This window comes from Neofelis nebulosa, chromosome 17 (genome assembly GCF_028018385.1).
Source record: "Neofelis nebulosa isolate mNeoNeb1 chromosome 17, mNeoNeb1.pri, whole genome shotgun sequence".
In the NCBI taxonomy this organism is placed as follows: Eukaryota; Metazoa; Chordata; class Mammalia; order Carnivora; family Felidae; genus Neofelis; species Neofelis nebulosa.
This window is the reverse complement of record NC_080798.1, coordinates 54,355,616-54,382,837: the sequence shown is the minus strand read 5'-3', so window position 1 is coordinate 54,382,837 and position 27,222 is coordinate 54,355,616. Positions and strand designations below refer to the sequence as shown.

General features: G+C 45.8%; 2 long non-coding RNA genes across 2 annotated transcripts in view; one reads left to right on the top strand and one right to left on the bottom strand.

The window, feature by feature from the left end:
- Positions 1-27,222, top strand: part of LOC131499372 (uncharacterized) — an 800,352-nt gene that overhangs the window by 232,699 nt on the left and 540,431 nt on the right. The gene's annotated exons all lie outside the window — the stretch shown is intronic.
- LOC131499374 (uncharacterized) lies at positions 8,389-10,235 on the bottom strand. Its single transcript, XR_009255836.1, has 3 exons — positions 10,020-10,235; positions 9,643-9,719; positions 8,389-8,851 (listed from the first exon to the last, which is right to left on the bottom strand). It is a non-coding gene; the product is annotated as an uncharacterized LOC131499374 (long non-coding RNA).

Genomic DNA, 27,222 nt, shown 5'->3' with positions numbered 1-27,222 from the left:
TAGATTTTTTTTTTTTTTTTTTTTTATCATCTTAGAAGAGTACAATTATCTCCTTTTAAAGAGAAACCCTCCTAACTGGGTTGGAAGGTCTGGTGACCGTTAGGGTTGGTTTTTAGGAGACAGCCTTTGCCCTGAACTCTGCCACATCTAGCTACTCCCATGTGGCAAACTTGAACTTTTGGGAGTGGCCAGCTCATGCTCCGCTTTGATTGTGTGTGTGGGGCTGGGAGTATATAGAGGTGGAAGGTGGGCTTTGGATCGTTTTGAAGGATTCTATACTTACCTGCTATGGGGCGTTAACCCTGCAGTGTGAGAAGGCAGAGGGTCAGAGGGTCACAGCTTGGGGAGAGGCTACTTTCTTCCTTTCTTTTTTTAAGTTTATTTTTTTTTACTTATTTTGAGAGAGGGAGAGAGAGAGCAGGAGAGGGGCAGAGAGAGAGAGGGAGAGAGAGAATCCGAAGCAGGGTCTGCACTCTCAGTGCAGACCCCGACGTGCGGCTCAATCCCACAACCGTGAGATCATGACCTGAGCTGAAATCAAGAGTCAGCCGCCCAACGGACCGAGCCCCCCAGGTGCCGCCTGGGAGTTACTTTCTTAATTGCCCATGTCATGGCCGGACATTCGGTGTGTTTATTGGTGGGTACTTAGTAAGAGTTTATCCGAGGCCAGGGGTGGTATAGACAGTCTCCGTGAAGGACCTGGAACCTGGGAGAGAAAGCAAGAAGGTGGAAACCTTAAAGTGTGCGGCGGCCTCAGAAATAACAAGGTCCGCTTCTTCACACGGGCATACACACGAGACAGCCTTGCCAGCTGCTTGTCTTTGATCACACTTGACTGAAAGTGTGCTCCATTGTGTGGCTTGCCAGTCTGCAAACTGCTGGGTGCTTACTCTCCAAGGTAAGGGAAGCACAGAAGTGGAGAGCTGGTGTTTGATTACATTTACGGCGATATGACACAGTCGTCCTACGCCTACGGACTCTCGGTGGTAACAGTCATCAAAGTTTGGCATTATAGCTTGCGTTTCACGTCACTGTTCTAGTTATATCGTTTTCTAGTAATTAATTTTTATTAATCGGAAGTGCAGTGACCTGGGGAAAAAGAAAAAGGAGCATTGAGTTTTTCAGCTGACGATTTGCACCAGTGCAGGTCTTAATGGACAGAGCGTTTTCTATCCCCAGAGCCCATTACAAAGATTAATACTTGGCAGAGCCCCAGTAAACATTGGTGACCCTGGCATCAGCTTTTTATGTATTTAGTTTTTGGTTTATTTATTTATTTTGAGGCAGAGAGAGAGCATCCTAAGCAGGTTCCGTGCTCTCCGCGCAGAGCCTGATGCAGGGCTTGATCCCATGGAACTGTGACATCACAACCTGAGCTGAAATCAAGAGTCAGACGCTTGACCAACTGGGCCCTGCAGGCGCCCTAAGCATGAGCTTCGAATGTGATTCCAGCACCTCTGCTCACCCCTGACTTCTGCTGTTGGGGAGGAGGAGGAGAAGAAGAAGAAGAAGAAGAAACGATTTGCCGTGGGTCCCGTGTCCTGGATATGCTCATAGTGAGGCCTCACAAAAATCCTTTGAGGAAGTGTAATTGGAGACATTTCCCAGAGGAGACAACCAAGGACGCACAGGTTACCCAGCTCCCAACGGATGGAGCCAGGTTTCGGTCCTGAGTGGCTGCTTTCTTTTTTTTTTGACGTGCCTGTGCTCAGCCGAGACTTTCGGCCAGCAGGGAGTGAGTGCCCACTGCGTTCTAGGCACAGCGCGGAGCTCCTTGCAGGCCTCCTCTCGGTAATTCCTCAGGAGCCCTCGGGGCTCATTTCGCTCTTTACCAATGAAGAATTTCAGTCACGGTTTGCTTAACTGCCACGAGAAAAACTGGACCGACCAGTGTCTGACACCGATGCTGTTCAGCGAGGGGCAGTGTGGCCCGGTGGTTCCTCTCAGGTTTTGGACTTGAACAAACCCTGTTCACGTCTGCCGAGAATAGGGGTGCCACAGCTGCAGGCTGCAGGGGTACACCCGTGCACTATACGACATCAGGGATCGCCATTTGCATCATCACCTATGTAGTGCAATGTAAAGGTGTGCCGTGTGTAACCTGCAAGGCTGCATCCGCGGGCCTGGCTGGGAAAGGCTGCAGAGTCTGAAACCTGCGGTTCAAAATAGTCCCAGATGCGCTTTTCAGAAAACACACCAAGCTCCACCCTGCTCTCAGTGGAGAGAATGCCTCCACGCGCTCCCCCTGGTGCCCCTGTTGTGCCGCCCCTGGTGCAGGTCACTGGTCAGAAACAAAGCAAGATGAGCTTGTGATACACCCTTTGTTGGCCCTTTAATCTCTGGCTCACTGTGCTTTTATGAAATGTGAAAGTAGATTATGGGCTGTGAAACACTGTAGAGCTTCGTTAGGTAATGATTAAAACATAGCAAATGCTGCCCGTGATAATAAAGGCAGAATGAGGTCATAGGAAAACGTACTCACGTTTCAGCTACTCGTTGTTTTAGAAGATCCAGATTCTCCGAGAAGAACAAAACCAGCATTTGTTCTTACTGAGATCTCTGTTGGCCTCTCTGAGTGGACTTGGCCTGGACTGTGCATTCGGTAAATGCTGACAGATGAAGGAAGGAAGGAAGGAATGAAGGGAAGGTTAAATGACTGAATAAATGAAGCTGCAGGGACAGCAGAAACCGGGAGCTTGCTGCCCGGCTGTGATATTTTTGGAGAGGTGGATGCGTGCAGATTATGGGATGGTACTTCCATGGGTGTAGATCGCCGGGCATGGAAACCAGTGTTTCCTGAGACCCAGCTGTATGTCCAGCCCTGCGGTAGGGGCTTGTCCACGTGCCAGCTCATTTAATCCCTCATCAGCCTCACGGTGTAATTACCACCATCTCCATGTTACAGGTTAAGTGACCGGTTTAGGCTCACACTTGTAAGTGACAAATACAGGAGTTGAACGCGGTCCCGCATGACTTGGGAGCCTATGCTTGTCTGTCCTGTCTGTCAAGCCAAGCAAAACTTGCCCAAAGGTACGCGGAGATAAACCCCCCGTTTGGAATTGTGGGCTTTCCGGGGTCTTGGGTTCCCGCCTCCCTCCCGTTTGTGTCTATTGTTGGGGTTTTGCCTTTGCTGAGAAGTGCCTTGTTCTCCACGCCCCTGGCAGAGCCGTGGGTGCAGGAGTGGGGATGGGAGGTAGAATCATGGGTCCTGTTACACAGCCCCCTCAGCCCCAGCCTCAAGGTATTGCTGCTGCTTGAAAGCGCCCCCCCCCCCCCCCCCCCACACACACACAGATCCAGGGCTGGGCTAATGGCTGCGAAGGGCTATTAATAAATCACTGTGCACAGATCAGAAGATCATAGCGAGAACTTTCTTCGAAAGGGGGCAGGGGAGGAAGGAAAGAGAAAGGAAGAAAGAGACAGACTGAAATTTCCAGAGTTGACAGATACTACCTCACGCCAGTCAGAGTGGCCAAAATGAACAAAGCAGGAGACCACAGATGCTGGAGAGGATGTGGAGAAACGGGAACCCTCTTGCACTGTTGGTGGGAATGCAAATTGGTGCAGCTGCTCTGGAAAACAGTGCAGAGGTTCCTCAGAAAATTAAAAATAGACCTACCCTATGACCCAGCAGTAGCACTGCTAGGAATTTACCCAAGGGATACAGGAGTGCTGATGCGTAGGGGCACTTGGACCCCAATGTTTATAGCAGCACTCTCAACAATAGCCAAATTGTGGAAAGAGCCTAAATGTCCATCCACTGATGAATGGATAAAGAAATTGTGGTTTATATACACAATGGAGTACTACGTGGCAATGAGAAAGAATGAAATATGGCCTTTTGTAGCAACGTGGATGGAACTGGAGAGTGTGATGCTAAGTGAAATAAGCCATACAGAGAAAGACAGATACCATATGGTTTCACTCTTATGTGGATCCTGAGAAACGTAACATAAACCCATGGGGGAGGGGAAGGAAAAAAAAAAAAAAAAAGAGGTTAGAGCAGGAGAGAGCCAAAGCATAAGAGACTGTTAAAAACTGAGAACAAACTGAGGGTTGATGGGGGGTGGGAGGGAGGGGAGGGTGGGTGATGGGTATTGAGGAGGGCATGTTTTGGGATAAGCACTGGGTGTTGTATGGAAACCAATTTGACAATCAATTTCATATATTGAAAAACAAAACAAAATTTCCAGAGTTGATCATTGAATTATTGGATTCACCTTTTTCCTTCAGTGATTAGTGGCAGAAAACCCTGGGGAGAGTGAGGATTCAGGGTCATGAAAAAAGAGAGAGAGAAAAACCCCACTTCTTTGTCCTGTCATTTGATGCCCCCGGATGCTGAGGTGGGGCTGCAAACTGCTGACCGGTGTTTGGTTGGTGTTGGTAACGTTACCTGAAAGCTCTGGGAGCCTGAGTGGTGGGCCTGGAGAGGAAGGAGAGGAATGTACTTGCGGGGGCAGGAGGGCAGGGTGCAGAGGTCAAGGGGGAAGAGGAGGCTCACCAAGCGTCGACATTGTTCAGTCTTTCAACCTGTCAGCTCGTTTGCCACTGCTCTGGCCAAGGCCCGGAGCTCTTCCTGTGGCCCCTATGTCACCTCAAATCTGACTTTATGTTTCTAGGGCATGGTGTGTTAGCCCCCTCCCCCTTCTCTTCTGCTTCTGTGCTGACCCACGGTCCTTTCCGTTCACGGCCAGGGTGATGGGGCCAGGCCAGAGTCCCAGGGCCCCGAGGCCTCACTCACATCACGATGGCCCTGTGCCGAGTCCACCAACGGGGGCTGCCTGACAGTGCCAGGGTGTCCCCCCCTTTCCTGCACCGCCACAAGGAGGCAAGGGCCTGGGTGTGGTACCTCGTCCGTGGTGTTTGTGTCCTCGACAGTAAATTCTTTTAGGATTTGCCGCCAATCAACAGAAAGCTGCTGAGCGTGCTGAGTGGGCCTCTTACCTACTGATGCCGCAGGGAAGCTGGGAGGGCCCGGGTGTTTCCATTTGCCATGCTCAGTCCTGGTAGGGAGTCTGAACACAGTGCCTTTATGTTTCATTTCCTCCGACTGCATTTTCAAGAGGTCTCTCAGAGCTCTGTAATGCTTAGACACATGGTGAAGTCTTCTGGTGGGTTGTTTTTTCTTTTTACCCTGTGCTCTTAATCCTGAATTCTTCTTAAGGATTTCAGACCCGCATGTACGTGTGTTCTGTGTTCGAGGCCCATTATTGTGCCCAGAATCCTCCAGTTTGATGCCTCCTAATGGCTTCTGCAGAGCCTAATGTCGGTGCCTGTTTGGTGGGTGGGGGCCGTACAGGTTTTCACCAGCACCATCCCTCTTCCTACGACCAAGGAGTTGGGGCGAAAAAGGCAATCCTGTGGTTGGTCAGGGGTGAAATTCTGCCTTCACATAACCCAGGATGTCTGGGGCCTTCCTACCTGTTGGATTTAATCCCCCAGCAACTTTCTGAATAAACCTTCCGGTCGTGGTTCTGGGCTGTTGCTAAAGCAACTGACCGAGTGTTCACGTGCTGATTAAAAACTTTAAAACTCACATAGGATCTGGTTCACGGGACTTTGGGGTCATGCCTTCACTCCTTTGATTTGGGAACCTTTTCCCGAAGCACACTTGAGCGTGTGGTGGGTAGATTCAAGAGGACCGCATTTGTTCTGGTATATTCCTCCCATGAGTGGGGAGAATCTTACTCCCCTTCCCTTGAATCTGAGTGGCCTCACGACTTGCTTAACCAATAGAAGGCAACAGAAATGATATTCAGGGACACCGAAGGCCGGGTCATAAAAAAGCCTTGCGGCTTCCTCCCGGACCTCTTAGAACACTTGCTCTGCGGATATCTCCTCTGGGAACCCAGGCGCTAAGCCCTAAGGAGAGAGCGTATGCAGGCGGTCGGTTTAACAGACCCCATGTCAGCAGCTGGCTTCGACAGCCAGCCTTCCAGCCCAGGCTCCAGGCTGTGAGTAAAGAGACTACCTTGGAACAGACCCTCCAGCCCCCTGGCGGGATCGTTCCATGTAAGAGCTGACTCACCCAGCTAAATCCGTCTTGAATTTCTTATCCACAAAATTGTGAACAAAGGCAAATGGCCTTTTATTTAAAATGTTGAGGCAGTTTCCGCGGTCCGTGAGTTCGAGCCCCGCGTCAGGCTCTGGGCTGATGGCTCTGAGCCTGGAGCCTGTTTCCAATTCTGTGTCTCCCTCTCTCTCTGCCCCTCCCCTGTTCATGCTCTGTCTCTCTCTGTCCCAAAAATAAATAAAAAACGTTGAAAAAAAATATTTTAAAATGTCGAGGCAGTTTGGTATATAGCAACAGGTGACTAGAACACTCGATGTACAGAGATTTGAGTTCTTGGGAATATGAGGTGTTGAGAAGGGTCAGTGCACCCAGTCAGAAGGGAAAAAGAGAAGAGGGCTCTTTGCTACCTGTTTACAATTCCTGATCTTCCCCTGTCTCCTCGTTTCTTGCAGTCCAGCCAGTCAGATTAACTAATTTCCCAATCCAGTGTTCCACCTGGATATTTTTGTTAGCTTCAAAGTGGCTTTAAGAAATGCAGAAGAAGAGATTTTGAGGCTTGGGGCGGTTCGACCTTGGAGTTGCACCTTTGCTGGGTTTTACTGGGCAAATCTGCGTGGTCGCGAAGTCAGAGGGATGGATGAGGCAGGCCTGGCCGTGAGAGTTCCGCCCTGTCCTACACAGGGGTGGGGGGGGATTGTGGGTTCAGTGTCATGTTTGAAGTACATTCGTCCCATAGCAGCTTCCTACGGTCCAGAGTTGAGAAGTTTTCTGAGGCTGGCAGCTGGCTCAGGGGGAAGGAGCATTATCAGCGGTTTGTGATGTTTGACAAGGAATAGTTGGTGCTACACTGTGAGTTCCCTGTGGCCAGAGACCGGGCCTCTACGGGTGACCAGTGGTTCTGATGCAGACCGTACACGGCTCACTGAGCGAATGAACCCAAAAAGGACCATCGACTCTGGCAAATGCCTGAGAGAATTTCAGTAAATTCTCGCAGTGGATCTTGGGGGCACAGCCCAGGGAGCCTGTGACTTTGCCCCATTGGAAATCGACGAGAATGGGGGTGTGTACACTCTTTGGATTCAGAGAAGCTATGACGTGTGGTGCTTGGAGTGGATTTTATACCAGACCATAAGCAAACACACACACATCCTGGTAGGGTGGCCTAGTGACATGCACACGAGACACGAAACGAGACAGCTGGTGTGCTATGGCCGCCATGACAGCACGCCATACGCTGGGCGGTTTAAACAACAGACGTTTATTTTCTCACAGTCCTGGAGGCCGGAAGTTCAAGATCAGGGTGTCAGCAAAGTGCGTGTCATCTGAGCCTTCTCTCCTTGGCTTGCAGATGGCGGCCACTCAGTCTGAGGGGGTTTCTGTGTCCTAATCTCTTCTTACAAGGACACCAGTCTTACTGATTTAGGGCCCACCCTAACGACCTCACTTTACTTTGGTCACCTCTTAAAAACCCCATCTCCAAATACAGTCACATTCTGAAGTACCTGGGTTAGGTATGCAACATATGAATTTGGGGGAGTGGGCAACACAATTTAGCCCCTAACATTTGGGTTTGAGTACTGGCTTTCCTATCTACCGGTCATGTGACCTTGAGTAAGATATTTAACTTTCCTGAGCCTCGGTTCCCACGTTTGCATAGTGAGAGTGAAAAATCACAGCATGTTGGGCGGTGACCTGATGTGAGACACGCACACAGCAGGTGCCTCGTGTGTACCGACTGTGGGTGAATAACCGCTCCTTGCCTTAGCGTCTCAGTAACAGCCCCTTCTGGGATGGGGGACATTAATCTCTAACATTTATAGAATTACTTAGAGACAGATGTAGTTCATCTAATTTCAAAAATTGTGTCATTACTATTAATATCAGAATTGTTGTTAGTGCCATAATTATACTGATGTGACGGGTACAAAATAGGTCTCTGTCTCCCATCATAGACCCACTGAGGCTGAGCATCTTGTCCCTGGTAATAGCTTTCACGACCTCAGGCACTGGTAGCGGACTGTCTCACCAACCAGCCTCAGCTCTGGGAGGTCTGTGGCAGTCTTAGGATCAGGAACATGAAGGACATACAGGTTGTCAGGCAGAGTACTTTGAGTTGGAACCCAGGGGTCTGTGGGGTCTGTCACGCTCTGTCTTGCCTTCCCATTCCTTCTAAAATCAGTTGTGCAGAAAACTCAGTGTCTTTATGTATCCTCTGGCTCCTTTTCTAATTTCAGAATTTGATTCCAGTGACTTCTTGTCAACTCTTAGTATAGAACTACCTCTGGCTGGCTCTGAAGAAACGCCTTATCAAAGTTCAAAACTGTTATCTTGAGGAGGTCAATGAGAAGGAAAACAACATCTTATCAGCTGGGAGCCAAGTTAATGTTTCTCCATTTATCTTAGCCATAGACGGGGGTCAGAGGACTAAGGGGCATATGAGCAATGATAAAACCTCTGTGTACAACACGTGGCCTTACTTTGTTTTGCGGCTAAAGAGGCCTCTGCTTTGGGAATACTTTGAAGAGAAGACTCACTCACGGGGGTCTGTTCAGGGAATGTGGAGATCTTGAACATGTCACAAGCCCATCATCGTAGGAAGGACGACGGGACCCACCATCTTGCATGAGCGTACCAGCAGCTGGATGTGGGTCAGGTGTTTTGTGGATGTAACGTGACTCGATCCTCCCACAAAGCGATGAGGAAAGGAAGGAAACCGACTGCAAACCTTGACGTGTGTATTCTTCATAAGGTCTCCGGAATCAGCAAGATTTAGGGTCGGATCCTGGCTCCGCGATCAATACGAGATGGAGGCCAAGTGTAATGGTTCTCCAAGCTTCTCTTCCCTTCCTTGCAATTTGAGGTGATGTAAGTGGAGTGCTCAGCTTAAGGTCTGTTACATAGCAAGAGGTCCGTCATGGATGAGTCACCTTCACCGTCATCACCACCAGACACCTCGATTATGCCATTTTCTAGAAGGCTCAGTGAAGTGGGCCTTAGTGTTACTTGGCACGGAAGATGTTTTAAGTTATGCCGATGAGCCTTCTTTGTATACTCTTCCTCATAGAGAGGAAGTCGCTTCCTTTTCAAGTCTTTTTCAGTCCTAATTATCTGAAGGAGAATATCACCATTTGGGGCATATAGGACTTCCACACCTCCCTGATGCTTGTTAACAAAGAGAAATCAGGCCTGAGGCTCAGAACGCTAGACAGGGGGTGGTCTCTAACTAGAAGTTGACAGTATGGGTTTTGTTATCATGTCTTCACGTCTTCTTCTTCTAGATGGCAAATAGTGTTTTCACACTCACAGTGGTATTTGAAGCATCTTACATAACATGATTCAGGGAAAGGCTAGAGTAGTAAATTACAAACAAGGAACGAACAGTGCAGATTGTAAACGGATATGACAAACGTGGTGATGGTGCTACGTGGCTATTTGGAGATTGGAGGGCTGCCTCCAGACAAAGAAAGCAAAACGCATTAACGTTGGCTCTATGCTCAGAATTGTAGCGGTTTTCCATCTCTTCCTGCTTCTCCTGAAAAGCCTAGTACCGTGTCCCCTGCGTCAGAATCATCCAGGAGAGCCTAACAAACATGCAGGCTCCTGGCCCTGTCCCCATGGTGTCCTGGAACCAGCTCTTACCAGCTCACAGGCGCCGAGGGGCCACTTCTGTTCCCAGCTTTGCTCAGTGACGTCATCACAGGGGAAGCTGAAATTTGCCGAAGTGAGAATACTTACACCAGGAAATCGGCAAGTGCCACAAAGCAGGGGTTTCTTCTTCCTCTTCCTCTCCTCCTCCTCCTCCTCCCCCTCTTCCCCTCCTCCTCCTCCTCTTCCTCCTCCCCCTCTTCCCCCTCCTCCCTCTTCTTCCTCCTCCTCCTTCCTCCCCCTTCCTCGTCTTTCTTCTTCTTCAAGAAAGCTGGTTGCAAAATTTACCGGCGCACCAACTGCCCCTACCCCAAACCTGCTGGGGCAGAAAGTCTGGAAGGGCCCAAATATCCACGCTCACTAGGGTGCATGCCATCCAGGTGATTCTGCTGCTTGGTCCACATTTTGTAGTCACTGCCCGAGAGCCTCAGCAACCCTCTGGACCTGCAACTCTGGCTTTCGCTAAGCCACTGCCCCTGCTCCGCCCGCCTCTTCCCCCAGCCTCTGTGGCCGGGAGGGCTCAGCTCTCTGGAGGGAAAATGCTGCCGAGGCTTCCCTCTCTGATGAAGCAGAAAGACACTGGACAGGGACAGAAAAAATACTCACTTAAACACAGAGAGCCGAAATAATTGCTGAGCAAATCTAGAAAATGACTGGCTAAGTAAATTGCTTTTTTGTGTGTCAAGTTTCTTGGAGTTTGCCCCTGGCTGCGGGGTGGAGGGAGAGAGCGGCTGCTTGTGAAGCCTGGGGCGGACTCAGAATCCCTGGCTGTACCTCCCCCGGGTTACACAGGCATTTCCTCCTGCTTCGGGTCACGGCTGCCTCTGCCCGCAGGACCCCTGAGCTTCTCTTGGAGGCTCGGGAAGGAGGCCAGGGATTACCGTAAGACACTGAGATCTCAGTCTGGAGTCGCTGTTGCGTTGGCTTCTCAAAGTCACGCTCTTTTGGTATGGAATTCAGATCAACATACAGCCTGTGAAAATGGTGGTCTAACTTTCTTGCAGATAAAAGCCGTGGGGATGTCCCTTTCCATCAGTAAGCACTTAATACGCGTTTATCGTGCTAAGGTGATTTTCTTAAGAACATAATCGCAGCACCCCAGCACGGGGAGCATACGAGGCACCGTCACAAAACCCCTTTCACACGATCACTTATTAAAAGCACACAACGAGTCTCTGAGGTACGTGTTCTTGTTCTCCACCGAGGAACAGTGGAGAACTGTTCCGTGGGACGGAATCTTGAGGATCACAAAGCTTGAGAGCAGAAGGGACCGTGTGGGGTCCCCGCTGAAGCAGCTCCCCCTCTGTCAGGCTCTAGCTCTGTGACCCTAGCAAGTCCTTCCGCCCAAGACTTTGTCTACCCTCTTGTAAGATGGCCATTATAACATTTGCTCAAGACGTCGTCAGAAACATTTAATAAACGAGCATGCACAGCCCTTCTAGCAAAATTCCTGACAAAGCACGGGGGAAAAATGTGTTGTTATTATTATTTCAACCCAAAGCTGGATGTTTTTGTGAGTTTGTTATCATGGTGATTTACAGGAAAATCCCTCAAAGCCTGGAGCCTGCCTGTCCCCAAGGTTAGTCCTGTGATAAGCCCTAAACCCAATCAGGGATCTCTTCCTGGCTGGCATCCCACAAACATTAATGAGAGAGGGAGAGAGGAAGGGAGAGGGAGGGAGAGGAAGGGAGCCGGAGAGGGAGAGAAAGATAAGCGGGGGAGGGAGAGGGGGGAGAGACACAAGGTAGGAATGTCCTAACCCTCCAGAAGAGGCTGTCTGGACCGCAGCAAAAGTCCGGCCAGGGCCCCTGGGCTGCAGGGAAGGACGTGTAAGTCCGGCCAGGGTCCCTGGACTGCGGGGAGGGACATGTATTGGTTTTGTCTCCCCAGAGGAACTCTGTTGTTTGTCACCACCTAGTCTGACCTTAAGGTTGACTCACTTGCCCTCACACAGCAGCAATCTCCACGCAGAGCCAGCTGGGGATCAATTTGATCTCAGAGCAGTCCCTTTGGACCAAGAGTAAACTCCCCTTTCCTGTCAGAATGAAGGCTGTCTTGTCTCCCGCTGGACTCAGTAGACATTTTGGTTTCAATTTCTGATCCTAGAATGTCAGCAGTCGTCCAGATGTAATGCAAGAAGCTGCCTGGGGCTTCTTTTTATTCTTATTTATGTTTTAAAATACTTTAGAATATTAGAAGTACAATAGTTGGCGATTGAAGACGGTTCAGAAAATAAAATAAGCCAAAACAAGGGGAAAAAAAATGGAACTACAGATCCTCCCTTCCATAAATGTAAGCTATAGCTTGATATTCTTAATTCACTTCCAATTCTCTTATAAAGTAAGAGAATAAGTAAAAAAAAAAGTATGCAATGCTAAGTGGTTAAACCTGCTGGATTTCGTTGCTTCCCAAATGCACATGGATAGAAATTGGGGGCGCTTGCTTTGAAGTTTGAAAAGGAAAGAGCTGCTCCTGACCTCTTCTGAATAAAGGAAGACAGGGAATATTCGTGGCCTTTGCTGGGGCCCCCAGGAATGGCACATTCCAGAGTCTGAAAGGAAGCAGTGAGGAGCCCCGAGACTCCTAGTCCAGATTGCCCGCCTTCCTAGGAATGAGTGGCAGCAAGGACAAAGATGGACGTAGGTCTGCCAGAGGAAGGCTCTTTGCCACCCACAGATCCACTCCCTGGGCTTTCTGATCTGCACAGAGAGAGAACGGGGAAGTCCGCTCTCACATGTTGGCAAAGCTGGCAGCGGGGAGGAGGGACGGGCCCACCAGCCACCCGTTGGCAACGCTTTGGTAAAATCACCGTGATTCAAGGCCCAGGCTCCTTTTTTGCAGTCCCGGGATTGCCGGTGCCTTGCAAATGGGAAGGTTCACGTTGGCACAACCGGCCCAGTTTCCAGCCTTTGAGTAGCTGCAACCGCAGCCGAATTGCCATCAGGAGATGGCTCGGCGATGGTGCCACGAGAAAAAGCTACCGAGCAAGTGAAGCGGCCTGGTGCCTTCACCCGAGCCTTCCGTCTCTGCCGTGAGGAGAGGGTGGCCGGGAGGTCTGCACGTTGAAGGCTTTTTCCTTTGTCTTTCCTACTTACTGTGTTGTGGGGTTTGGAGACCGTAGAATGGGTAAGGCACTTGAGTTACTTTGCCTCAGTTTTACCACCTGTAAAGTGGGAATGATGCAGGATCAATGGATGCTGGTGGATGTAAACCACCTGGCAAGCTGCCCTGCTCTTACCCAGAACCATTTTCTTTCTTCCTTTCTTTTGTTGTGGTTGTTTCTACACAATAACGGGACCTAGTTGGTTACTCTAAGTTCTTGCTGCGATCAGAGGCCATCCAGTCCCATTAAGGTGACACTTAGCCTTCAACTGAAAGCAGTTTCTGGCAGTCTGTGTCTGGAGCTGCCCCGTTTGGTTCCTGATTGTGAGAACCGCTCCAACTTCCCAGATCTATAGGGGAGGTTGAATGGTGGGATAATCCAGCAGAGGAGATGAAGGGATCCCAACTTAGATTACTGCCTCTCGGAAGGGTCCACATGGTGAGTAGAGACTGGATATACCTTGTGATCTTCACTTCTGCCTCCCAGCTTGGTAGATATCACGCTTTCCTTGAGTCCCATCGTGTGGGGGAAACACACCAATCTAAGAGAAAATCTTAGCATCTCCTGAGAGAGGCACCACACTCAGACCTGACAACATATGACGACAATGGAGTACAATCTTATGAATCTCTCAGGTTGTGTATCATTTCTGAGAAAGTATTTATTAGCAGGCATTGAAATTATCAGGAGTTAGTTTTAACCCAGAAAGGAATATATTTTGCAGGCAAGCAGAAACACTTCAGCATTTTTTATTAACTTCAATTGACGTCTAGGGATTTGAGGGTTTTCTTAAAGAAAGCTGGTTGGAAAGCCCAGCCGTTCGTGTGTAAACTTTCCCCATTAGTCAGGCTGATTGCTCCTGGACTTGCCCATTAACCCACCATTTTCTTCTTGCCCGAAGCCCCCTTTGTGGCCCTCACAAGGATATAGATCCTCTACTCGTATATGCAAATGTTAGATCAGTCGATTCCTTCAAAAGCACAGATGCCAGTCTTAGCTACTGGGAGCCCAAGATGGTCGAAGATCTGTCTTCTCATTCTGTTTTCAATCCGTGTTTTAAGGCAGCATTTTACAAAGTCAGGGACTTCTATTCCCGGAGGGACCTTTCCACTTTGGTACCTGTGGTCCAGCTGGTACCTGGTAGACAAGGCACTAAATAATGTTATCACACATTGTAAGATAATTATTTCCTTTTCAGTTTTCTTTCACTATTTCTGAAGGTGTCTCAGAGAAAAGGTCAGCGTGATGCTGGTGTAAATTGTCAGTCCCTTTCTAGGCTTGCCAATTTTAGCAAATAAAAATATAAGACACCCAGTTAAATTTTTCAGATAAGCAACAAATATATTTTTAGTAGAAGTATGTCCCCAATACTACATAAGCCATACTTACACAAAGAATCTGTTTATCTGACATCTGGATATCTTGTATTTTCTCGGGTACTTCCGGCTCTTTTTGATTTCTACTAATGGCCCCTTTTCTTTTAAAAAAAATTGTCTTTCACGTTTGTTTATTTTTGGGAGACAGAGGGTGAGTGAGGAGGGGAAGACAGAGGGAGACACAGAATCCAAGGCAGGCTCCAGGCTCTGGGCTGTCAGCACAGAGCCCGACCTGGGATTTTGAACCCACAAACCATGAGATCATGATAGGAGCCAAAGTCAGATGCTTAACTGACTGAGCCACTCAGGCTTTCCTACTAATGGCCCCTTTTTAACAAACATTCGCAGACTTCAGGCTTGAGAGCTATGCTTGGCAGTGACGTCTAGTTAAAGTTTAATAACAAGATTTTGTTCTCACAATATTTATGTTTACACATACATTGTAACTTAGGAGGAATAACTCCAGTTGTGTATTCACAGTAGGTCATTTAAAAATAAAAGGTGATTTTTAAAAGAAACTTAAGACGAAAGTGCGGAGAGATGAAAACGTGTTAGTACAGAGTGAATTTGAGTGTGGGCCAGAATGACTGAGGATGGGACTTGCTTCCTCCCTTTGGTTGTAGTTAGAGGTATGTTGTATATAAGCCTGGGGTAAAATACAATGCGTGCTACAAGTCCGAGGAATCCACAGCTCTCTCTGTGAATTCTTTTAATACAGGAACATAGAGAAAAATCCCAAATTGCCGTTTTTGTTTCTTGGTTATCCTGAGAGTCAGTGAGACTGGACTCCAAAGTGAAGAGATGCAAGCTTTTGCTCAGATGATTTTCTCACTTGGAACTGTTTTCTCTTTCTTCCCAACTTCTCCTAGTTCAGTGGTTTCTGCCAGTGTAGGGCCAGAGCGCTGAGTTCATGGGGAGCATGTCAGAAACACAGATTTTTCCGGCCCCACCTTGGACCACCAGCCTCTGTGTTGACAAGCTCTCCAAGTGATTCTGATGTGCCTTCCAATTTGAGACCCTCTGTCGCAATGCCTACATCGAGTCACAGCTACAAAGCTGGGACTGCTGGCAATGTCCTCTCCCTTATCGGAATATCCAGAGCAGTTCATCTGAATTCCCTTGTTTTTTGTGGGCACTGCAGTTTTTTGCAGGCAGTGTCTGCTGTCCTGTTTCACCGTGAGCTCCCTGCGAAGAGGAATGTTATAGATGGGTATCTAAAACTTACTGAAGAAATATCAGAACTCTTTATCTGACAAGGGGTTTTTAAAAATGCATTCCTAAGAGGTCTTGAACATAGGGATCATTAAGAAAAAAAAAAATCACTAAACTCTTAATAGCCGTACCTTGGGCTAAAGGTGCAAGCAAGACAAGACACAGAAGAAGCCGTGCAAATGGCTAAATAGGCAAAAATATTCAGTTTCCCTGGAAAGTAAGTTAAAGCAAATTAAGCTATGAATAAAGCCATGTTAGCTATAGAATTAGCAAAGATTTAAAAGTGGTAATAGGTTTGGCAAGAATGCAGAAAAATAAGCACTCCTATAAAGTGCTGGAGGGAGTTTAAGTTATACAATTGATATGGAAAGTAATTTGGCAGGATGTAGAGAGAGCCTAAGCAAAGGTCATGCCCTTTGACACAGCCATTATTCTTCTTGGGGAAAAGTCAGAAATGCATATGAATATTTATACACAAGTATGTTCATTGCAACATTATTTATAAATAGCAAAAATGTGGGAATGGAATGCATGCCAAAATGGTTAAATAAATTATGTTAAATAGAAATGATGGAACATATGCAGCCATAAAAAAATAATGTTTTCAAAAGATATTTAATGACATGGAAAGTTGGTGTCTTATAATGTTAAGTTAAAAAAAAGAGCAAGATAAACATTTATATATACAGTATCATAAGAATTATGTTAAAAATGTGTGTGTGAACACACAAAAGAAAACAGACCAAAACGTGGGCAATATTAGCTCTGAATAGTAGGCAATTCTTTTACTAGAAGATGCTGGGTCCCTTTATTTTCTTCTAGACTTTGTGGCATTGGGTAGACAACTGGTTCAACAGAACAAAAATATGTACCAAAACAGATTCACATATATTCAGTTGGTTTTTATGGAACATCCAGATAAGCATATAGAAAAAAGTAACTCTTGACCCCTACCTCACGCCATGCTTAAAAATTGATTTGAGATGGGTCTTAGACTTAAAGGTTAAATCTAAACCTTTCTAGAATAAAACATCGGAGAATATCTTCAGGACTTGGAGGTAGGCCAAGACTTGCTTTCGTGGGGTGGGGATACAGGTATGGGGAGTCCCCAGGGTTAAATATACCTGTCCCAAGTTATTTCAGATTTCGTAACCTTTCAGATAAGTGTCACGGTTTTGTCTCCTTTTCTTTTTTCTTTTCTTTTCTTTTCTTTTCTTTTCTTTTCTTTTCTTTTCTTTTCTTTTCTTTTCTTTTCTTTTCTTTTCTTTTCTTTTCTTTTCTTTTCTTTTCCCTTTCCTTTCCTTTCCTTTCCTTTCCTTTCCTTTCCACCCATTTTCTCTTCCCTTAAAGGATGCATCTCATAGGGAATTAATTGTTTGAAAAGAATGGGACGACCTTGCTGCGTAGCACCAAGAGCCCCAGCTTTGGAGCCAGGCAGATGTGGGTTTAAGTACGAGCTCCTCTTGTATCAGCATGAGCAAGCCACTCAAGCTCAGAGTTTCACAGGGTCATTTTATCAGTTAGGCAAAATCATGTGCATAGCGTGGCCAGCACATAGCATAGTGTCTGTCACATTATAGGTACTCACACAGCTGTTCCCTTCCCTCATCTCTTTTATCCAGGCACAAAGGTGGCCATCTGCAGGCTGGTGTGCGACACATGAGGAAGTAGTGGTTAGGGTACAGGTTGTGGAGTCAGGCCTTTTGGATTGAAGTCACACACACTCCCTGAATAATGGAGCAAGTTGTATTTAATCTCTCAGTGCTTTAGTTCCTTCATATGCACAATCCTGAATTAACCCAGAAGGTTGTTGCACCATAATCTATATGAGATGCTTAGCACAGTGGCAGAACGTATAGTCAGTGCTCAAGATGTTAGCTCCAGTACTCTTTCTGAAGAAGGACCATCTTCGGATGTTAAATAGCACCCCACTCTGATTACGGGATAGAGGGAATAGTGCTGAGGCCTTCAGAGGGCTGTCTGAGTCACAGAGATGCCTCCACTATTCAAGGCCATATTCTCTTTATTCCCAATGTCAATTAGATGCCGGAGTACATGCTTCTTGGAACCCAGAGCAACACCAAGGTCGTTCTACTTAGCCCAAGTGACAGCTGAATTATGAACATTTCTCATGTCCTCAACTCCAGGTCAGGATAAATCACACTCTGTTCTTCGTTATTATTTTCATGGGGTCTGTGACACGGTCTCTCGAAATCATGTGGTGTTGAAACATTAAGACAAGTAACATCTGTGGGGAAAGCCCAGTATCAAACCAGAAGCCGAGTGTTCTCTGTCGGCTTCATTGCCCAGGCTGGGGGGGGAAGCTATTTATAGAGTATTCCTTATTTATATCTGTGTAATGGCAACTTTGCTGGCTCCGAAGGAGGAATTATGAGCGGGTACATTGTCTCTGAGTGGCCTCTCTACAAAGAAAAAAGACTCAGTGGATATCCAAAAAATCAAAGCAAAATTGAGTTACAGCTCCCACGACTCAGAGAGGTATAGAGAAGATGGTTTGTAGCTCAATGATGAGTAAGAGTTATATTCTCTGCACTCTGGGCAGAGGGATGAAGAAAATGCCATTGAAGGTAGGGTGTGCTGCATCCTGGCAGCCTCAGGGTCCCTGAGAAGTGCTAGATTCTACTTGTCTGATGTGAAGAGGGTCATCAGTTCAGCCAGCAGTGTTCAGTATGCACAGCTACAATGGCATGGCCCAGAGAGAGGGCAAAAAGACTTTTCTTTGATGGTGAGGACTTACGCAGTCATAACTTTCACTGAGAAGGATGCATGTTCGTAGATTAGTCCACAAAAACACAAATAACCCTCTTGTACTTTCCAATTATCCTTCGTAAAGCCCGTCATGCATGTAACTCAGACCTTGTGTTTATATCTAGTACCATTCCTGAATGTAGCAGATACTCAGTAATTGAGCAGTCGCTTGAACTTTGCCCATAGGATATAATACTGCCTCAGAGGGCATTGTTTATTATTTCCTTCATTCCCTTTCCAAGAAGGTGGTTAATTCACGAGATCCTAGGGAAGAACCTGGGTAAAAGGAAATCATGAACATCTCACTGGTGCTGTAGAACAAGTTAGACACACTGGGGTCTTCTTAGTTAGGAGTCTTTTGGTTCCAAGCAACTGGAATCGACTTTACCTAGATGAGCTCGGGAGGGAAAAGTTTGTATTATAAGGCTTTGGGGTAGAACATGATCTTCAAGGGCAGGGAAGGAGCCACTGTTGGTCTTGGGTTTAAATCCAAACATGTCATCAGGACTCTCCCAGGTCTTGTCCTTGCTTCTCTCTATGTATCTAGTCTTCCCCTCTTCCTTGCTGTAGTCTTTCTTTTCTAGCACGCATGACTGAAAATGCCCACCCACACGTCCATTCTCAAGACCAGACAGACCCAAGCTGAGATTTCTTGGTATCTGTTCTGTATTTTCCAGGAAAGAGACTTAAGTCCTTTTGGGGTCACATACCATGTGCCTTTTAGTTCCTTTTAGCCAGGGGCCCACTCCTATTGCCAGATGGGTAGAATGCATGGGGCAGGACAACTCCCAGCAGAGATACTAAGCATTGTGGCTTAATTGGTGGGTATTCCATTTGTGATTCTAAAGCTTCAAGATGGCCTGTCCCTTCCCTAGGAATGTCAGAAAGGTTTGAGAAAGGATCTGAATGTCCCAACAAAACATCCAGTATACATCCAGTATACTTTCTTGAGTACACTTAACAACAAAACATACAGTATACTTTCTTAAGAGGCTAATGAAAGATGCTACTAAGATAGGGGACCCAGAGGGTAGCCTTGTAACAGACAATTGATGCTTAGGGACAGAACATCCCACCAGTTTGTCCTTGGGAATATGCGCTTCTGTCCACCTTCATGGCCATTACCTTGTTTGAAGTCCTCATCCTCTCCTACCTCAACCTCTTGGTAGCCTATTTGCCTCCCTACCTCATGGACTCCCTACTCTCACTCCTGTCCATTTCCTGAAGTGCTTTCAGAGACCAGGATTCCTAAAATTCAAGCCTGGCCATGTCACCTTCACTCTTGAAAATGTTAATGATTCTAGTAGCCCTAAGAAGTCCATATGCTTGACTTTACCCTTTAAGATACCAAATAGTGATTTGGGCCTCACTTCCTCTTCATGCACATCAACCAGAAGGTATATCTTAGGTTTGTCCAACTCAGCCACCAGGAAGGATGATAGAGTCAGAGCCCTGGATTCCAGTCTTCCTTCACAGCTGACTAGCTCTGTGACAGAGGCCAAGATACTTAGTTTCCTCCTTTGTAAAATAAAAATTAAATATAATACCCACACATAAGTTTGTAGGAAGAACTAAATGAAATAACCTATATAAAGTGCTTGAAATAATGCCTGGAATATGATGAGTATGCAGTAAATACTACCTATCATCATCATTGTTAGCATCATCAATAAAATTAACACCTTGTTCCAACAAACCATCGTTTTGATTCTTAGACCCTCAGCTCTCATGAATTCCAAATTTTGTTATATCACTCATTTCTCTGAAGCCAAGTTGAACGTATTCTTTTAGTATGGCCAAAAGGAAGCTAGGAACTGTGGATATAATGAATAAAACGCTGCCTCATTTATGAGTCCTCAACCATGTCTTCCTCAGAGGCACCTAAAAGATAAGAATAAATGTTTTGTGTTGTTTGTTTTTTAAAGAAATAATGTCTTTTTTCCTAAGTAGAGTGGGTGGAGCCTTCTAGTTCTTGACCTAGGACTGCTCACATAGGAACCCATAGGCAGAGGGCTGGGCCCAAGATGGCTGCCACTGGGTCTCTGGAGCACAGGGTCTGAGCTGTAGCACCTAGCTTGCCTGTGCTGTCACAGGGGAAGGATGTGGCAACCCTGTAATTCATTCCCAGTGGAAATAGAACATCATTGCAGAGATAAGGACAACAATGGCTTTCTATCCAGTGATAAATTACTAACAGTCGCATTATTTTCCCTTATTTATATATGGGTCTCTTTATTGAATTTAGGGGGAGATAAATAAACGATCTGCCAAGCGTCTGGTTAATATTACTTCTCAGGGACTCGTTTTAGGCCCAACTAGACTCCTACTGATAATATCTGTAAGCTTTTCGGGAGGGAGAGACATAACATTTGTTTCTGACAAGAACCCTCTGTTTGCCTTATCTGTTTCATTTGAGAGGCCATCGACCCCTAGCTTCTTTGGTTAAAACAAACTCTTTCCAGCCACGGAGGAGTTCTTGAACTTGATTCTCGCCACACAATGTGACAGGGTGTTGTGGCTGCAAATCTGAGGTCCTCTGTCATATCCAGTCAGACTTAGTGCTTCCTGTTGGCCACCAGGAGCCAGTGAGGGACATAGTGCTGAGTTTCTTCCCTATTGGATCGAGACAAGGATTCAGTTATCCAATCTGCATATTCTTTCCTGGTAGGAATTGAGAGTTTCTTTTTCTTTTAATCACAGCATTTACATTTTTTTTTTTTTTTAATTTAAGGAGCTGTTGATACACATTGGTTTAGAAATGCACAGCTGGTCTGTGGCAATGAAAATTAGCCCTTGGCCACAATAAAAAAAAAACAAATAACTCTAAGTTTCCACCAACATGCTGCGATAGGGCTGTAAACTCAGAGACCCTCTTTATTTTCAAGATGTGCCATTCTAATGTTCTGACTCTGTACACCATGTTGAAGGCGTTTTTCTACATGGTCCCGAGGAACCTGTGCTCCTTCTCTGCTGGCCATTTCAGAGGCAACAGCCTCCGAGAACCTTTTTCTGATCCTAGGTCTGTGTCTAAACAGCTAACTGCTCTGTTCTACGTTGTTGGCACCCACCACGCCGCTTTGCTGTGTTTCCATACTCCTCATTCAGGGCAGTGAGTTCTGGAGGACAGGCCGCCACCTCTCTGTATCTTCAGGGTTTAGTTCAGGGTTTGGCATGGAATAGGTGCTTAGTAAATATCCCTAGGCCCTTGTGAACCCTAATGGGACAGTGTTTCTTTCCCTGGAGTGCTGGTCTTCGTTTTCTTTCTTTGGCTTCATTTATTATTTGAGAAATGAATCTCTGTCTCACCAGACCATAAGTTCTGTAGAAGCAGAAGTTGTATCTGTATGTATACACCATTTCCCCGATGTCTAGCACAGTGCCTGACATTTAGTTGACGCTCAACATATGATTACCGAATGAATGAATGAATGAATGAAAGGCACTAGGGCTTCTGATGCAAGGCCTGTGCCTGTGGGGCAATGTCACAGTACCATGTAAGTACCACATAGAAGAGGGCACATCTGAGTCAAGCTTGGTTCACATTCCAGCTCCAACACATCCGTTGGGGATAGATACAATGCCACAACAACAAGAACAAATGTGCCTCCATTTCATCATTTGCCAACGTGGGAAAAATCTTAGGGATGTTGATAAGAATAAATATCCAATGACTCTGAAAACTTCTACTTCACTTAGATGCACCATTCTGATGGTAGTGACTCTCTGACTCGTGTCCTAGCCTTGAGTGCTTCCTTGAACAGTAGTCAATATGCAGTGAGACAGGCCCAGGTGAGGCTCAGGAAGAAGTTCTGGTCCTGGGTGACTCTCAGCTTGCAGGAGCCATGGTACAGAAATGAGAGAGCCAGCTGGAAATAAGAGGCTATGTTGCTATGGCAACAAGATCTGTCTCTGGGCCCTTCAACTGTGCATATTCCCTGGTGAAGGCCTTGAATGGGCTGTCGTTGTTTTGACCATCAGTGGTTCCTTTTTCTTGGAACCCTCCTCACCTTATCCCACATGGCCCATTCATTCTCTTTCTCTGTTTCTCTCCCTCTTTCTCTCTGACCTTTTCTGCCCCTTCTGTGATCCTCCAGTTGAGCCAGGTGCCAGTTTCCAGCTGGGATTGAACACAGCAAGAAAACCCTTCTAAGTCACAGGTGGGTGGGTGCAGTTTGGGAGTCTGGCGACTAGCCCTGTAGCAACAGGCCTTGCATCATCCCACCCAATTAGTGTGCTGGGTTTTTTCTAAACCTTTCTCTGTGTCCTGCGCGCAGCTCGTCCTCTCTCATCCACCCGCCACCCAACCTCATGCAGGCTCACTGCGTTGCTCTGAAATCGCTGAAGGCACTCTGGCTAATGAGCTAACTTCTGGCTAAAATTCAGTTTCGACTCTGAAATTCTTCACATTGCTACCAATGTTATTTTTTAAAAACCAAATTGGGGGCATTATATTCCCTTTATCCCATCCCTTGAATGAGTTTCTACTTCTCCTAGTTAAATTCCATATGCCTCATCCTGAGATTTAACGCTTTGGATGTGATATGCCTTTAACTCAGCTTTCTAGCCTCATTTCCCTCTGAATCCTGCTAACCCCCAACTCTGACGTTCCTCTAGACCCCTTCTGGGGGGGGCAGGGAGTATGGAACATCACTTGTATCTCCATCCTTCTTAATCTGTATTTGTGCTATTTTGTCTATACCTTCCTTGGAATATAAAAGTCATGATCACCTTTAATTATCACCTTCTTTAGGAAATTTTCCTTGAGTCCCACAATTAAAATAAATTTCCCTTTGGTGTGCCTGGGTGGCTCAGTCAATTAATCATCCAGCTTCTGCTCAGGTCATGATCTCACGGTTTGTGAGTTCGAGCCCCGCATCGGGCTCTGTGCTGACAGCTTGGAGCCTGGAGCCTGCCTCGGATTCTGTGTCTCCCTCTCTCTCTCTCTGCCCTCCTACCCTTGTTCTCTCTCTCTCTTTATCTCAAAAATAAATAAACATTAACAAAAACTTAACATACATTTCCCTTGAACTTTGCTCCCAGAGCAATTTGACTGTGGCCCCCCTTAACCTATCACAGCTGGTGTGGTTTCCAGAGCTATCTTTTCTTTCAGCAGCATCTTGGTCAGTTCAGGCCGCTATCACAATACCATTGACTGGAGGGCTTCAACAACAAACACCGATTCCTCACAGTTCTGGAGGATAGGATGTCCAAGGTCAAGGTGCTGGCAGATTTGGTGTCTGATGAGAACTCGCCTCCTGGTTTGTAGATGGCTGGGTTTTCATTGCACCTTCACCTGGTGTGGGGAGAGAGAGAGAAAGATGATCTCTCTCATGTTTTGTCTTGTTTTTTTGTTTTTGTTTTTTTTTTAAGGACACTAATCCCATTCATAAGGGTTCCACCCTCATGACCTAATTACCTCTCAAAGGTTCCCCTTCCAAAACTGTCTCATTGGGGTTTAGGTTTTGACATAGAAACTTTGAGGGCACACAAACATTCTGTCTGTAGCAAACATCTCTCACTTCGACCAGGGAATGAGTTTCTTGAGGACAGTTTCTTGTTTCCCATCTATCTCTCAGCTCAGAGTCTAGGACACAGTGAGTGTTAATGTATCTATGGGAAATGAATTTTCATAGTTTTTCCATAGATATACCTTTCTCCTTTTATTGCCAGGTCCTTTTAAAGAACTGCTTTTTATGGAAATTTTCAAAGTACACAAAAGTTGTGAGAATAGTTTGGCAAACCATGTATTCATCATCCAGCTTCAAAAATCTTGTCCATTCTTTTAAAAGCAAAACTCTGCTTCAGACAAAGACTTTGGTGGTGAGGGGCATAAAGACACCATTCTGTAGTGTCCAATTAATCCAAATCAAGTTTGAATATAGGACTCCAAGTGAAAGGATGTCTTCCTAGGGCAATTCTGAAGACCAAAACGCAATATAAGAACACACTTCCCAATAATGTGAAGATCTATGACTCTACTAAATAAAAATGTTCCCTTAATGTACTGTAAAAAAAAATAAAACTGTTTGGCTAGATTTATCAATCTGCTCCAGGAGCAGAATTAAGTTTCCATCCTACATATTTTTTCTACTTATTTAAAAACACCTGAGTTGTTATGTAGCTAGTCAGACAACTGCTTCATTATATAAGTATAATACATGTCTGCCCTTGAGATGTATGGTTTCAAAAAAAAAAAAAAAGGCTTCGGTGTTCTCAGACCTGTTGTTTACAAGTCATTGTTTATGATTCCTAAGGAGACAGATATGGATACAATTAGCTACATGCTAAAACATTACTAAAGATTTTAAGAAATTAATAATGTATCTGATATGTAATGTAGTAGAGGTTCAGACTGAGTTCTCACAAAATGAAATTAAAGCCAACTCAAAATTTTGAAGTTATGCAGCTTGGAAATCAAATGGCAAGGAAGGCCAAGGATGGAAATCTTGATTCTCAATGGAATGGATCAGCCTCGGAGATTCATGGTTGGCAATAATGAATGTATGTGCATATTGACATGTCATTATATCACATTCTCATTTTAGAGTCGTGCGAAGTTCATGGCCTTGAGTTCCAACAAACAGCGAGTGAGGAAAGGCTTTTCTCAAGTGTTTGCTCCTTCCATAAGCCATTCACCAGTATTGCCTGCAGCTTCTAAACCGGGCAATTCACAGGCCATGAGATGATTGAGAACAATCCAACACAGAGTGCTAAAACGGTGACCTGTGGCCACCAAACTCCTGGAGAGAGCAAGGTGGGAGGTTGGAGAAGGCTGGTGAGAAGCTACAAGGTTGTGAAGGTGAACATCAGGGTGGGTGGGGCTTCCTCACTTCTTAGAGCCGACTCTAAAGTCCATTTATGATGGAACTGGGAGATTTGGAGTAAGCCCACCAAGTAGTCAGTGGCTTCTTCTCCCAAAGGCTTCCATAAACCTGGATTGGTGGAGTATTAATTTGTTGGCTTTTTTATTTCCTCTTTTCTGTCTCAGTGTCAGCCCAGGAGAGAGCCGGAATATCACATTTCACTGGGAAAATCACTCCAAGCTCCTCTGAGCAGTTCTAGCTCAACCAACAATCCTGCTTATGAACATAGCACAGTGTAGATTCCTCATGAGCCTTCATCAACAACTAATTGATTTGCTTAAGTTTAAGTAATGAATGATGAGTCTCTCTTGGCCCTCTCTCCAGTTCTCAATCTCTCCTGATCAGGACTGACATATCAATGTAATGAACTGCCTCCGTTCTCTTGTCTTCCAGCCATAGAAAACACCACCACTTCCAATTAAATTCTCTGTGATTTATGGAAACCTACGAGCTCATTTGCCTTAATTCTTCCCTCTCTTGGCCATGTGATCCTATTACATTTCTTCCTTAAAGTGTAGTGCTCCCTACTCTGAAATGGCATGGGTTGTCGTGCACAAAAAAGTTGGAAGAAAGAATGGGCTAAAGGAAGTCTGGACAATAGTGATGGCTTCCTACCACTTAATGGATAGTACCATGTTCCAAAAAAATGCCCGGGGCCCATTAGTGAGGAGTGTATCCATTACATTATTAAATCCCAGGAACCTCTATAACCCCCCTTGAAAGACAGTGTAGTGCCCCTGTTTTATATATATGGGAACCTGAGACATGGAGAGATCAGGGGACTTTACTAAGGTTCCATAGCAAGTGGCAGAGTTGAAACAAGTGCCTGGTGCATAGTTGACTGACAGTCATGTTACTCATGATTACTCTTCTTGTTTCATGCTGTGATTGGGTATCTGTGGTCTGTATACTTCTAGAAGCCTGGGAAAGTATTATTGGTTTCTAAAACCATTTTTGATATTTCAGACATAGAAGCGATTGATGCATTTATCGATGGGATGGAGCCACAATCTGACAAAACGTGTTAATTTTCTTTGTTTGGGCTGGCGTTTTAATAACTCGGAGCAACCGTCCTGATTATCCCTCCTGATTAGTGTCCTAGCAACGTGAAGGAGGTCTGATTAATGTGGTTTCACACACAAACAAGGCAAAGAAACAAACAAATGAAAGTTTAGAATGTGGGTTCCTTGGTCAAAGGAATAACAATAATCATGAGAATAGTTGGTTTTGTAGTAAAGCGAGTACTGTTTTGGAGAGACAGAGCTGATGTATGTGCAAAAGCAACGGACAGACTGCAGACACATGCAAACACGTAGACCTAAAAGGAGTGCTGTAGCCTACATGCTGCCTTCCCTTGTATCTCTAAGGAATAATGGATGAATATCAGATGGGTGGGTTAGGTCAAGTTATTTAAATAGTGAGTTTGAAGCTGGACCTGAGTAAAGAGTGGGACTTGAGTCGGAAAATTAACTGAATATGTGTTTCCGTGCAGAGGAGTGTAAACGTAGCGTAGTAACAGCTTCACCTGTTCATCATACTCAGGCATCAGATGTGTCTTGGGTCAGGCGCTGAACTAGATGCTGGGTGTAGAAGTGAAAAAGTCAAGGACTGGGGCGTCTGGGTGGCTCGGTGAGTTAAGAATCCGACTTTGGCTCAGGTCACGATCTCGCGGTTTGCGGGCTCGAGCCCCACGTCGGGCTCTGCGCTGGCAGCTCAGAGAATGGAACCTCCTTTGGATTCTGTGCCTCCATCTCTCTCTTTCCCTCCCCTGCTCACACTCTGTGTCTCAAAAATAAATAAAACAGTAAGGAAATTTTTTTAATTAAAAAAACCCCATAAAGTCAAGGACTATCACTTGTGGACCTCAAGTCTAGTAAAGAAGGCTGAAGCATCAATAAAATAATTTAGTATGGAGTGATTAGGCTTCAAGGGAAACATATACTTAGCAAGGCAATGACAAACAAGAGGGAGTAAGTAAGACTTTTCTGACCTACCCAGGCTGAGTAAAACATGTGAGCTCCTTCTTGAAAGGTGACTGGGAATTGGCCCGGTGGGAAAGGAAAGAAAAAGGGGACCCCACTCATCATCCTGAGACATCACAGTAGCTGTGGGTATTCAGTGAATTCAACTGTGTTTTAATATCATTTACTAAGACACTTATTCTCCAGTTGAGTCAATGGAGGATATGTGCAATTTGCTGAGCTTCTTAAAGTCAAGAACCTTGCCTTTGTATCTTTGCAT